Source organism: Crocuta crocuta, unplaced genomic scaffold (assembly GCF_008692635.1).
Source record: "Crocuta crocuta isolate KB4526 unplaced genomic scaffold, BGI_CrCroc_1.0 scaffold161, whole genome shotgun sequence".
NCBI lineage: Eukaryota > Metazoa > Chordata > Mammalia > Carnivora > Hyaenidae > Crocuta > Crocuta crocuta.
This window is the reverse complement of record NW_027527937.1, coordinates 378,055-391,798: the sequence shown is the minus strand read 5'-3', so window position 1 is coordinate 391,798 and position 13,744 is coordinate 378,055.

Sequence of the window (13,744 nt, the reverse complement as noted above, 5' to 3'; positions counted from 1 at the left end):
TGAGGATGATATTAGCTGTGGTCTTTCATATATGGCTTTTATAACCTCGAGGTATGATTCTTCTAGCCCTACTTTCTTCAGGGTTTTTATCGAGAAAGGATGCTGTATTTTGTCAAATGCTTTTTCTGCATCAATTGAGAGGATCATGCGTTTCTTGTTCTTTCTTTTATTGATATGATAAATCACATTGATTGTTTTGTGGATATTGAACCAGCCCTGCATCCCAGGTGTAAATCCCACTTGGTCATGGTGAATAGTTTTTTTGATGTATTGATGGATCCATTTGGCTACTATCTGGTTGAGGTTTTTTGCATCCATGTTCATCAGGGAGATTGGTCTATAATTCTATTTTTTAGTGGGGTCTTTCTCTGGTTTTAGAATCAAGGTAATGCCGACTTCGTAGAAAGATTTTGGAAGTTTTCCTTCAATTTCTATTTTTTCTGGAATAGAGAATAGGTGTTAACTCTTCCTTAAATGTTTGGTAGAATTCTCCTGGAAAGTCATCTGGCCCCGGACTCTTGTTTTTTTGGGAACTTTTTGATTACTATTTTGATTTCTTTATTGGGGTCTTTCCAAATTTTCTATTTCTTCCTGTTTCAGTTTTGGTAGTTTATATGTTTCTAAGAATTTGTCCATTTCTTTCAGATTGCCCATTTTATTGGTGTATAATTGCTCATAATATTCTCTTATTATTGTTTTTATTTCTGCTGTGTTGGTTGTGATCTCTCCTCTTTCATTCTTGATTTTATTGATTTGGGTCCTTTCCTTTTTCTTTTTGATCAAACTGGCTAGTGGTTTATTAATTTTGTTAATTCTTCAAAGAACCAACTTCTGGTTTCATTGATCTGTTCTACTGTTTCTTTTTTTTTTCCTTTTTGTTTCAATAGCATTGATTTCTGCTCTAATCTTAATTATTTCCTTTCTTCTGCTGATTTTGGGTTTTATTTGCTGTTCTTTTTTCCACGTGTTTGAGGTGTAAAGTTAGGTTGTGTATCTGAGACCTTTCTTCCTTCTTTAGGAAGGTCTGGGTTGCTATATACTTCCATCTTATGACTTTCTTTGCTGCGTCCCAGAGGTTTTGGATTTTGTGTTATCATATTCATTGTCTTCTATGTACTTTTTAATTTTCTCCTTAACTTCTTGGTTAGTCCATTCGTTTTTCGGTTGGACATTCTTTAGTCTCCAAGTATTTGTTATCTTTCCAATTTTTTTTCTTTTCAAATTTCATAGCCTTGTGGTCTGAAAATATGATATGATCTCAATCTTTTTGTACTTGTTAAGTTTTTTTTAATTTATTAAATGTTTATATTTGAGAGAGAGAGAGAGAGGAAGTAGCAGAGAGAAAGGGAGACACAAAGTCTGTAGCAGGATCCAGGTTCTGACCTGTCAGCACAGAGCCCAATGCGGGGCTCAAATTCATGAACCATGAGGTCATGACCTGAGGTGGAGTTGGGTGCTTAACCGACTGAGCCACCTAGGTGCCTTTAGAGCAAATTTTAAATGGTTTGTTTCAGAAATGTCTGTTGATTCTGGAAAAGTAGAAATGGGGAGGAATATAATTTAAGTAAAGAATGGTGTCTCTATTTAGTCTCAAACAAAACACAACAAAATCCAAAGCAAAGGAAACGATTTTAGAGGCTGAAAATGGTTTAATGGGTTATACTCCTTGATAAAATTTTCAGGTGAACAGGGAGTTTCAGTAACTCCAAACAATGTTAGTAATGTAGAAATTTCAGATGGTCAGACAAAGATTGCAAGGGAGATATATTTGGACAAAGGTAAGCTTGGGCAAGACACTTTGAACTTCCCACATTATGAGCAAGATGAGAAGGGGAACAAACCAAGCCTGAATAGGATAGGGCCTGGGACATGAACAGGGCTGCAACTGCATTCTGTGAAGTGTGGTTGAGGTTCAGTTCTCCTTTAGTTCATGAATGAGGTAGTGGTGATCGGAAGAAGTGTATTTCAAGACAACAACAACAAAAAATCCCTACCATTTCACATGAGGGAGATACTAGGGCTTCTCTATAGCAGAAAACAGGCCAACAGAACCTGTTTCCAGTCTCTAAGACATTGGAGCTGAGGCTGAGTCTGATAATACTTCCTGTGATGGTCAAGAGTGGCCAAGAGGTGAGGTGGGCTTGGGTCTGCAGGTAGGCCATGACAACCCTATGGTGGAATTGGTTAACAACCTCCCATCACCTCCCCCTGGATACAAAAACTGACCAATAAAGTAGGCTGCTTCCGATTTACCAAGGGTACATTCCATGTACTTAAATGAATAGAAGATGAAGATGAATCCCCATGCCATGCATAACCCCTTGTACTTTGTGTGCAACTACCCCAAGTGAATACTTTGTTTTTTTCTAAAAGTTTCTTTGTTAACTGGTCCTAAATTGTTTATTATTTCAACTGATTGTGGTAGAGACTGATGTGTTTTATTGCCTTCTAGAATGATTTCTCATTTAATTTTTCCAAGTGCAAAGATCGGTCAGAATAGCACCTATTTATTTCATGTATAGTAATGAACAGGGGTTTTAAAATGATTTCTGAATAATAGGCCATCTTCCTTCAGAGTGGGACATCAGATAATATTGGAAAGAGTCTGTCATAACTAACATGTCAGTAAACATGGTTTCTTATGATCTTCTAGTTTGGACACCGTTAGGGCATTTTTAAAAAATGTTTATTTATTTTTGAGACAGAGGCAAAGAGAGAGCACATGTGTGTGAGCAAGGGAGAGGAAGAAAGAAAGAGAGAATCCCAAGCAGGCTTCACACTGTCAGGACAGAACCTGATGCGGGGCTCGAACTCATGAACTGTGAAATCATGACCTGAACTGAAACCAAGAGTCAAACACTTAACTGACTGAGCCACCCTTATGCCCCAAAACATGTTTTAAGTATCACTTTGATCTTGGGCAGTTTTTCATATTTAATGTGCATGCAATTACCTAGAGATATTAAAACTCACATTTCTGGCCCCACCCCCAGAGTTTCTGCTTCAGTTTCTCTAGTGGGATGTATCTAATATGTTCTCTGGAGGTGTTGATACTGCTGGTCAAAGGATCACACTTTGAAAACCATTGCTTTAGGGAATAAGCTCAGCATATGAGATAATAGGATCTTGAGGTTAGCTAGCACGTGATTGAAACACTGACATGGAAGCTTCCTGGGTTTCCTCTCTGAAGAAGTTATGTGTTTATTATTAGGTTCTTATAATTAAGGTATGTCATTGTTGTTCCATGTGAAATAGATGGCTTGCCCTTCAGTTAATGATAAGGATGGATGCTTAATTGTTAATTCAGTCTTAAATATGTAATGCTATTAGCAAGAGGCTGCCCCACTCTTCACTAACCTTAATTTAGGATAGTCTTTTCTAGATAGAGGTAATCACAAGTAATATATGACCAATATTAATGAAAGATATGGCTGCAATTTAAGATGGGCAACAGTGCATCCAGCCAGAAGTAATTATCTCTATTAATTCTGCTAAGTGGCATCAGCTAGGCTAGAGGAGTCCAGCTGCAAAAAGCATCCTGGATCCCCTCCAGCCTCTTTGTCTCCCGGTGTCACTATTTGTCCATTTGTATCAGCCTGTTTGGCAACTGTAATGAAATATTAAGGAGCGGGTGGCTTGAACAACAGACATTTATTTCCTACAGTCCAGAAGGCTGGGAAGTTCAAGATTAAGGTGTGGCAAAGCAGGTTTCATTTGGAAGCCTCTTTTCTTGGCTTGTAGATGCCACCATTTTACTGTGTGCTCATGTGGAAGAGGGAGAAAGAGAATTCTCTGGTGTTTCTTCTTCTGTAGACACTATTCCCAGCAAGAGGCATTACATGGCTTGATGGCCTTCCAAAGGCCCTATATCCAAACACCATCACACTGGAAACTAAGGCTACAACACAAAGATTTGGGGTGAGGCACACAACAATTCAGTCCATACCACTGAGTAATATGAATTATTACCAGCACTAAAAGATCACACATTTGGACTATGTGGGGTAAAGGGTCAGCCTGAGTTAATGTAAAGTCTGAGTTATACAGATTTTGAGGAATGCAATTCAATATGTGATAATAAATGTTACTTCAGTCTAAGAAAAACATCAACTGTATTGAAGCACATCAATGTGTGTACCAATGGCCTTAAAATTATCTTGTCCTATTAAACAGGTGAAAATTTTTTCATTCATTTCAATTACATTATTGATCTGTTTAGTGACTGTAGTCTTTCCTGGATATAATTATTACCTACTCCCAAACCATGGAGTCAGAATAAGTATATTTTATTATTTTCTTGTATTTCTTTTTAAAAATTTTTAATGTTTATTTATTTTTGAGAGAAAGACAGAGTGCAAGAGAAAAACAGAGAGAAATACAGGGAGGGGCAGAAGGAGAGAAAGATGCAGAATCTGAAGCAGGCTCCAGACTCTGAACTGTCAACACAGAGCCCAACACGGGGCTCAAACTCAGAGACTGAAGATCATGACCTGAGCCAAAGTCAGACACTTGATCGACTGAGCCACCCAGGTTCCTCTCTTGTATTTCTAAATTTTCAGTTTACTCCCTCTTCTAAGATATTTACCTTGCCTTTATACTATAAGTTATAAGTATCGAATAAAAAAATAAAAATGAAATAGTGGATGATAAAACATTTTGTGGCTTCTCAAGTTAGATACATAAGTGCTTGTTAGTAGTTGGCCAGGGTACAATTCAAAATTTGACCTTGGCCTAGATGTCTGGTTCAGTCTGATTACTAAGCCTTACAAATTTGTGAGAGGTTTTCTTAGGATGAGATTTACTCTATATTTCTGGAAATTTTTCAAAATGATACTTAGCCTTGAATTTAAATATGCTATTGATAAAAGCAGTTTCAAAAGCACTTAAGTGTTAGTGCTTCTGCACTAGATTTGCTGCTGTGCATTTGGAAAATCATACTCTAAATCGGTTGTTTGGGGGACATATCTAGTAATCCACGGTATGTGAATGTAATATGTGCAAAAGATGTCCACTTTCTTTTCTACAAAACCTCATAACTTGTTACTTGGAAAACATAAGTAGATGTGACATAAGGCATCATGTTTTTAATAATGTGATTCTTAGAGAAATGCGGGTTCAAATGTCAGATAGGACAGGGGAGGGAGCTTTTTATTGAAAAGCTGCTATCTGCCCATTAGTGTGCTGGCCTCCTTCACATATGCTATTTTGTGTAATTCTTTCATTTACCCTATGAGACAAGAGCCATTTTTCCTGCTTTTATGGATAAGAAAATTGAAATTCAGAGAAATTAGTAAATTACCTTAATTTATGGCACAGGCAAGTAGTCAGGTGTTTCTATATTAAAATCTGGAGAGCTTTCTTCTGTACAGTGGTTCTCAAACCTGGTTGTACATTAGAAATACCTGGATAGCCTTTAAAAATATGGCTAGTGCCAGGCTCCACCATCAGCAATTTTGACTTATTTGGCTTGGAGTAGGGGCCTGGCACTGGCATTTTAACATAGTACTTCATGTCCAAGGGGGTTCAATGTGCATGTGGTTGATATCCATTGCCTTCCACCCTGCTTCTTCTGGAAAAATAAAATTACTAAACACTATCAGCTGGTGGGAATTTCAAAAGAAAATGAGTTTTTCAAAATTTGAGAATGAGCTTGTGACCAAACATGAGGACACTTCTATTCTTGGCTCCTTATAATCTGATATATACCTGGTGCCCAGGTGATCCCAAACTGATCTATAGCATTCTACATGACAGGTGATAGAGAACAAAGGTGGAACCAGTCAGTGTTGAAACAATTATGGAAATCAGGTCACATGAAAGACACTTGTACTCAGAATCTCCATTATAAAGTGAAAATTCACTCTTTGTGCTTTAGACAAAATTAATAGGAGCACACTTATGGATCACAAAAGATTTTCATATGGTTATGTTGAAGATAATTAAGTAAGGTATATGAATGCGCACTGTGAACTACAGACACTTTGAGGTCAAATATGAGATACATGAATTATTAATTTTATAAATTATAATATATTAGTGAAAATAACAATAAAAATAAGTTTCTTTTTATTTCCCTACCATTCATTGAGTGGTCTCAATACTCTTATTAATAACTATGGTTTTTAAAGAAAGGAATCAAGTTCTTAGGAAGGCAGCATAATTGACTCTGTGAAGGAGAAAATGAGTAAGTGCATGGACATGGTTCCTTTCAGTCAGCACTTGCAGAGGGTCATTTAAGTGTTCTAGATCCGACTTTTAACATCAACAATTTTTGTTATATTTCAGACATGGAAAAAACATGATTTTTTAAAGAGCATTTATTTATTTATTTAAAGGGAGTGAAGGTACAGAGAGAGAAGGAGAGAGAGAGAATTTCAAGCAGGCCCCATGCCGTCAGCCCAATGTAGGGCTCAAACTCACAAGCTGGAAGATCATGACCTGAGCTGAAACAAAAAGTTGGATGCCTAACCAACAGAGACACCCCGGTACTTGGAAATATAGAGATTTTAACCAACTAATTATCGAATCAACTAAACAACCAAAAATACCAGATATTTGAAACCAAAGAAAAAGCAAAATATAAAGCAAAAATCTGGAAAATAGGGCAAAAATCTTACTTTATAAGAAGGAACTCACCTTTTATTTCAGTTATATATGCAGTGAAGTCCTAGATTTAAATATCTCTGAAATGAGGTATTCAAGAGCAGCACAATGAGATAGCATAAACTAACTAAAGTGCTAAGTGGTGTATATGGCATCAAAGGACAAAATGAAGACAGGTAAAGGTCAGGACTCTCATCTGATTCAGAAGTAGGTCAAAATGTTTCCCTGTCCCAATGCTAATTATTCTCCTCACACTGCTTCCCCCACTCTAGCTGCTTAATCCATAGAATAAAGAATTGAGGATAAAACTATGGATCATAGGGTGCTTGGGTGTTCCTGTCCGTTGGGTGTCCAAATCTTGATTTTGGCTTAGGTCATGATCTCATGGTTTGTGGGGTTGAGCTCTGCATCTGCGCTGACAGAATGGAGATTGCTTGGGATTCTCTGACTCTCTCTGCCCCTTCCCTGCTCATGTGCTTGCTCTGTCTCTGTCTCTCTCTCTCTCAAAATAAATAAATAAACTTAAAAGAATCCTTATGGATCTCATACTGAATAAGCTGATATTATAGTTTGTTTAAAAATGGAGTAGGGGGCTCCTGGATGGCTCAGTCGGTTAAGCGTCTGACTTAGGCTCAGGTCATGATCTCACGGTTCGTGGGTTCGAGCCCCACGTGGGGCTCTGTGATGACTGTCAGCTCAGAGCCTGGAGCCTGTTTCAGATTCTGTGTCTCCCTCTCTCTCTGACCCTCTCGTGCTCTCTCTCGCTCTCTCAGAAATAAATAAAACGTTAAAAAAAGAGAAAGGAGTAGAAGGGAGGATTTTTAGATTAAATCCCCAAACTTTTCTTTTCTTTTCTTTCTTTCTTTCTTTCTTTTTTTTTTTTTTTTTGTGGTATTTTTTTTTTTTTTTTTTTTTTTTTTTTTTTTTTTTTTTGCTGGAATTGTCTTTGAAATTCTCTGAACTAAAACTCTTTTCATTATCGTCTTCAAAGAAGCTGTCCATATGGTTGCCCCTTCATGCAATAGACTCAAAACCTTTTATCACCGCAGGCACTCATGGGGAGTTTGCCTCTTGGATGACTGGAATACACTAGAGGAAAACAAAACAAACAAAACAAAACAAAACAGAAAAAGCTTCCTGTCTTGGTACTTGCAAGAGAAGTTTGCATTTTAGAAAGTTTTGCAATCCATTGTAGGCTGTTTATTTACTCTGTCAGCTGGCAGGCTCCCTGCAACCCAAAGCACAGTTGCAGGAGGTGGTACCAAGTACAAAGGAAAGCAGCTGTGTAATGAGCAAGCAGCACACCGTTGCCAGAAAAAGCCTCCTTTCAGAGAGAACCAGCCATCACAGTGGAGTTTATTGCAGTCATCATCATCCCTGATTTAGTTTGAAATGAGCAGAAAGGAAAAAAAAAGAATCCTCATAAAAGTTTTCAAGAATCCAGTGACTGAGAATTACACTAGCAAGTGGTCTTGGGGACAAATGGTCAGAAATAAAAATGATATGTTGTGTTTTTTTTTTTTTTATCGCACCAACCATGATAATCTTTCACTGCAGATCTCAAAGGCAAACAAGTTGAAAGCTTTGTTCACATTCAGGGAAAGGAAACAACTCTAGGGTTGTAGACATATTTCTTTCTGAAGTAGTGTTGAGCAAGCAAACTGTTTGAGAGAGAGACAATTCTGAGAGTAGTGATGCAGGGGAAAGAATTGGAAACTTCTAAGCAACTTCTTAGGAGAAAATGGGATGTCCTGAATCTACAGAGCTGGGACATAACCAATTCTACTTTGGTTTAGAAGAATGAATGGAGTCAGAGATTTCTGGGCTGGAGTCTGGGATCTGACCCCAGCTGAACTGCTTAACCTTAATAAATCTTATTTCTGTCATTTACAAAACAAGAATAATAACACCTGACTTATCAGAGGGTATAAATAATAGGTAACACAGAGAGTTTCACACAGTGCCAGACACACAGAAAGCACACACAATGTTACATATTATGAATATTACAGAAAAGAGTGTTTCTGGGCTTATAGGAAGAAGACGATGTACTTCGGGATGGTGGATGCTTCAGGAGGAACCACAGCTCCCAGAGGAACTACATCTCTGTAGCCTCAGAGACAAGCCTTAAAATCTGTGTCTTGTACCCTCAGCCTGCATATTCTTCATTTACACACCACTGACTAGATCACTGCTTTTCATATCAATGATAGAGAAAGGGTCAAATTTCCATCTCATGACAGACTAATACTTTTTATAGAGTACAGTAGAAGACAATTATTAGAAAAACACAAATAATCAAAAAAAGACCAAACATAAGCCTGCTGACCACAGGCTTGGATATTGTGGCGATGCAAATTGCCAGAAAAGCTTCTCATTGCCTACTCTCAAGTTTGCCCTTACCTTGCCATGACAACAGCGATTGACACCAATGTGTAGTCCTAGTTTTGAGGACCATTGGCACAACTTCCCCAGAACCTCTCCTCTTCCTTTAGGTCTCAATTTAGATTTCCCTTCCTTGGAAAGATTTCCTTTATTTCCCCAAGATTGGACTGGTTACCTCCTGTGTGCTTTCTTTGCCTCCTGTGCTTGTCCCAAGGTTATAGGGATTTGTCTTATTTACCTTCCTATTTTCATTGCTACCAAAATCAATACACAATTGATGCTCAGTAAATACTGGAAGGACGAATTCTTTTCTTTTTAAAAGATATTTTTTTCATGTTTATTTTTGAGCGTAGTGGTAGAGAGAGAGAGAGAGAGCAGGGTTGAGGGAGGGGCAGAGAGGGAGAGAGAGACACAGAAATCGAAGTGAGCTCCAGCCTCCGTGCTGTCAGCACAGAGACTAACACAGGGCTCATACTCATGAACTGTGAAATGATGACCTGAAGCTGAAGTCGGATGCTTAACCCATTGAGCCACTAAGGCGCCCCCAGATTCCTTTCAAGCAAGGAGAGAATTGAGGTGCCCATTGTTCAATTTCATTATTACCTGAACTTGGGATAGGATCATTCTTGGCATTAGTTAGCTTCATCTTGGAAAATTAGGTTTCCTTTTGGAAAAAATACTTCTTTGGTAAGAAAATGAAATTAATAAACCACAATATATTTAGACCCTGGACAAGTCTCAGTGATAGAACTTGCTCATGAAGTGAATTTTATTCAGGAGCTTCAGGAAGGAAATTGAAGGTTTAATTTGTATCTCTTCCTTAGAGGTGGATATATAAATCTTTGGAAGTTTCTTCTAGCTTTAAAATATACTGCTTTAGAAGATTTGTCTTTGACAAGTCATGGCTCTGATGACTCACAGAAGACTTACTAAGAGTGTAAACTGATGTATGCAACTGTTTCTGTAAAACCAGGAAGGGATAAGGAAATACCAGTGACTGCCTCACCAAAGGAATAGATAAGATTTTAATAAAGACTTCTTCTTTCCCCTCTTAAGGATAAAGGGGAAATGTGAAAATATGGTTTCTATTTTATAAGTGGAATTTTTACATTTCATCATGGAGAGAATAAAATGCTAATTCTCACTTTATAGAATAGGACATTGTTTGGATGTTCAAAGGAAAACATTGTTCATTTGAAAGATGATCAAATTGTTTTCCTCTCCATGGTGGGGATAAGTTATTCCCTATCAATGGAGACTAAATAAATGTTTAAGAAGTGCCCATATGCAAGACAAAGAGCATAATGTTATTTATTTGGCTTTGGTCTGAGGAGAAAAGTGGCTGTCTTCTCCTTCTCTAGAGACTGACCTCAGCCCCTGACCACTGTTCTCATTAGGGACATGGATCCAAAACTGGCCACATGAACCCCTTGTCACTCCCCCAAAACCCTGTTTGCAGCTAAGGAAAGAGGACTGAGACTGTCTTTATGATGTCAAACATTTTGGGATAAAACAAGAAGTCTCCTATTACTAGTGGGGAAATCTGTCCGGAGTCTAAGCACATAGACCTAGTGAGCTGAATGCTTGCAGGGTAGTTGAATTAAACCAGACATCTGGACCCCAAATGTGCACCACACATAATCAGTACACTGAAATACAAAATTTCCTGGCCATGTGTAGAGCTATTCCTAAAAGTATGTGTGTATATTGTTATACTTAATAAGCTCAACTTTAAAAAAAAAACAATTATTGAATACATCTCATAATTTTTCAACATTATGCTTTTTTCTTAATCAACAGATAACAAAAGTACCATTCTTATTATCGTGTGTGGGTCTGAGAAATGTTGAGATTAAGAAGGGCTTCCGAGTCTCTGTAGATTGGAAACTGTGATGTGCATCACCTTGCCTCCTAACCTTGCAACTGCACAGACATGTGCAGGGCAGGACTCCTCCAGAGGCTCCAAGGAGAATCTGCCTACTTCAATTTAACAGAGAAGGTAGGTTGACGACAGAAAGCTGGAAGAAATACTCAGGGAAGAGTAATCTCAGTGTATAGTCACCCTAACACTGGTTCTGTCTTGCTGGATGGTGACTTAGGAGGTATATGGCTTATGTTCTCAAACATCTTTCACACTTGACCCTCAATGTTCTATGTTCCTACAATGAAGAAAAATTGCCTTTAACTATAAAGAATTCTGGTTTAAAACAAAACTAGATTAGCTTAATGCCATTTGGAAGTAACACACCTCCTGTCTTTTCTTCTTGAAGAAACATCTTGATTAAGGGAGAAGTTGACAAGACACGATGCACGAAGAATCCGGAAAGTGAAGAGAGTACAATGGAAGGGAGGAAAGTCTTTTGTATATGAGGTTTGATTGCTCTGTGTTTTTTTTTTTTTTTCTCTGTGTCAACATGGAACAGAGGTGAGGAGGCAGGAGCTTGTCTATAGGATGTTAAAACTGAGAATAATAATGAAGGGAAAACTATCTAAAGTGGATACTCCAGAAGGGGAGGTTGTAAGAGGTAGCTCCTACCACCCGATGCTAATTATAAGAAGATCTGTCTATTACAGACCCAACAGAAGTATCCTCAATGAGAAAGAATCATCAATTATAAGCCCCAGCAAGGAAAGGTGTACATTGCATCTCCAACAATAAATTCACTATCCCTACAACTCAGCCCATGAGAAACTGTCATCACCCTTAAGTCTTGCTTTTTCCCAATGGACTTTCATTAAAAACAACCCCTCCCAACTTCTGCCTTCTCCATAAAACAACATTCCACTCCTAACATTTGACTTACCTATGATTTTGCTTGCTTATCCTTGATTGCAATTCTCAAATAAATCTTTTTAATTTTTTGCTGGCAAAATAACAGACTCTTCTATTTTTAAGGTGAACACCACCCAGCAAAATAGGATAGTGGGGGATGGTCTTTGGACATGGAGGCAGAAATTCAGCTAAGAAGAGGAAGTTTGATTGCCAAAACAGCCATGTTTGAGGCAATGGTTGGCTCTGGAACTCCACGGTGGATGTAACACCACAGAAGTAGAGACCTGAAGATATATGCAATTAGGGAGGTCTGTGGGCTTCGTATCATCATCCAGGAAGTCTATCTTTGGAGATCAAAGGTTATTATCACCATGTAGCCTTTTAAGGACTGAGCTCCAAATGCCACAAAGGGGATGGACACAAGGCTATAGCATCACAGAAATAACAACCAAGTGATGTCACAGATCCAAGTCATTACAGTTGGAATATGAAGAGAAAAGATGCTCAGGGACTAATATGAGAACCCAGTGGTCAGTATTTCAACATCAAGGTCTGGGACGAATATCAAAGCTAAGACTTGCGAGTATACCAATGGAAGTGTGTGGGATGTAGAGAGATGCAGTTTAAATACAGTTAAATAATGCCCAACCTGCATCTGGTATGTTTGCAATGCTCACTCTACCTTAGGAAAATTAACTAATTGGATTTGGTAGTGATGCCTTCAAGAGAAGGAAATCCTCTGAATCTCCACCCAATCTATGGGGAAATGACCAGATTTGGTTTGTGTCTTTAAGTACGCTTAGCTTAGAAAAATGGAGGGGCGCCTGGGTGGCTCAGTCAGTTAAGCGTCCAACTTCTGCTCAGGTCATGATCTAGCAGTTTGTTGGGTTCAAGCCCTGCTTTGGGCTCTGTGCTGACAGCTCAGAGCCTGGAACCTGCTTCAGATTCTTTTTCTCTCCTTCCTTTTCTCTGCCCCTCCCTTCTTCATGCTCTCTCTCTCTCTCTTTCTTGATAATAAATAAATTTTAAAGAATTTTAAGAAAAAAAAGAAAAAATTGAGCCATCCTTGTGTTCCTCTATACATTGTAGGAGTTTTGCAATAAGTCTGGGGACCAACATCACAACTGGACATAGAATATTTTTTTGCTGTGGTTGGTTTCCTAGGTGCATAATGACTCTCAGAAAGCTCATGAAAAGGAGGGAGCAGTCAGATCACAGTAGGTTTCAGGCATTCCTGGCTCTCTTCATAAAAATATGATAACCAGACCTCTCTTAATTACCACTTCAACTGTAAAACTTACTACAGATGAGGAATGAGGGGACCAGGGTCATCTGCAGCATTTCCTAGCATGAGAGAGAAGTGAGGGGACACACAGCAGGACACATCTTGTTTCCCACAACTGTTCAGAGTGGCCCCAAGGGAAGAGCTTCATCCATCCATCTTTATGCTAAGAATAAAAAGCATAAGAAAGAGCAAGAGGAGTAGGAGAGGACTCACTAATTATGCTTTCAAGGTTAAGCCCTACAATACTGAGAGTGAAAACTGACCCTAATGGGTCACAGTCTCCCTCTTCACAGTGAGTGGATTCTTATGGAGGGGTATGGTAGGGAGATAAATATGGAATAATGGGGATGCATGGGGTAGAGACCTTGCCAATCTTGTTCAGTTGTTCTATTACAAGAGCCAAACCCAGGTCCTGACACATGGGAGGCCAATAGTGAGTATTGGGTTACATTTTGAATGAATGATCCTTCTCTTAAGGGCTGACAGAGACCTATGTAGATAACTTTACTTACTTGAGTTTTACCGAAATGGCATTGTTTCACCCTTACTTGACTCCTTCCATTATGAGTGTGAGTAAGGTTATTATTTGTAATAGAACCCATTAAAAAAAATAGCTTAAGATCATTTTCTCTGGAAATATTCTAAAAGAAGTTAATGGAAACATGCTCCCTTTTATATGTAAATAGATCTGTTGTTAC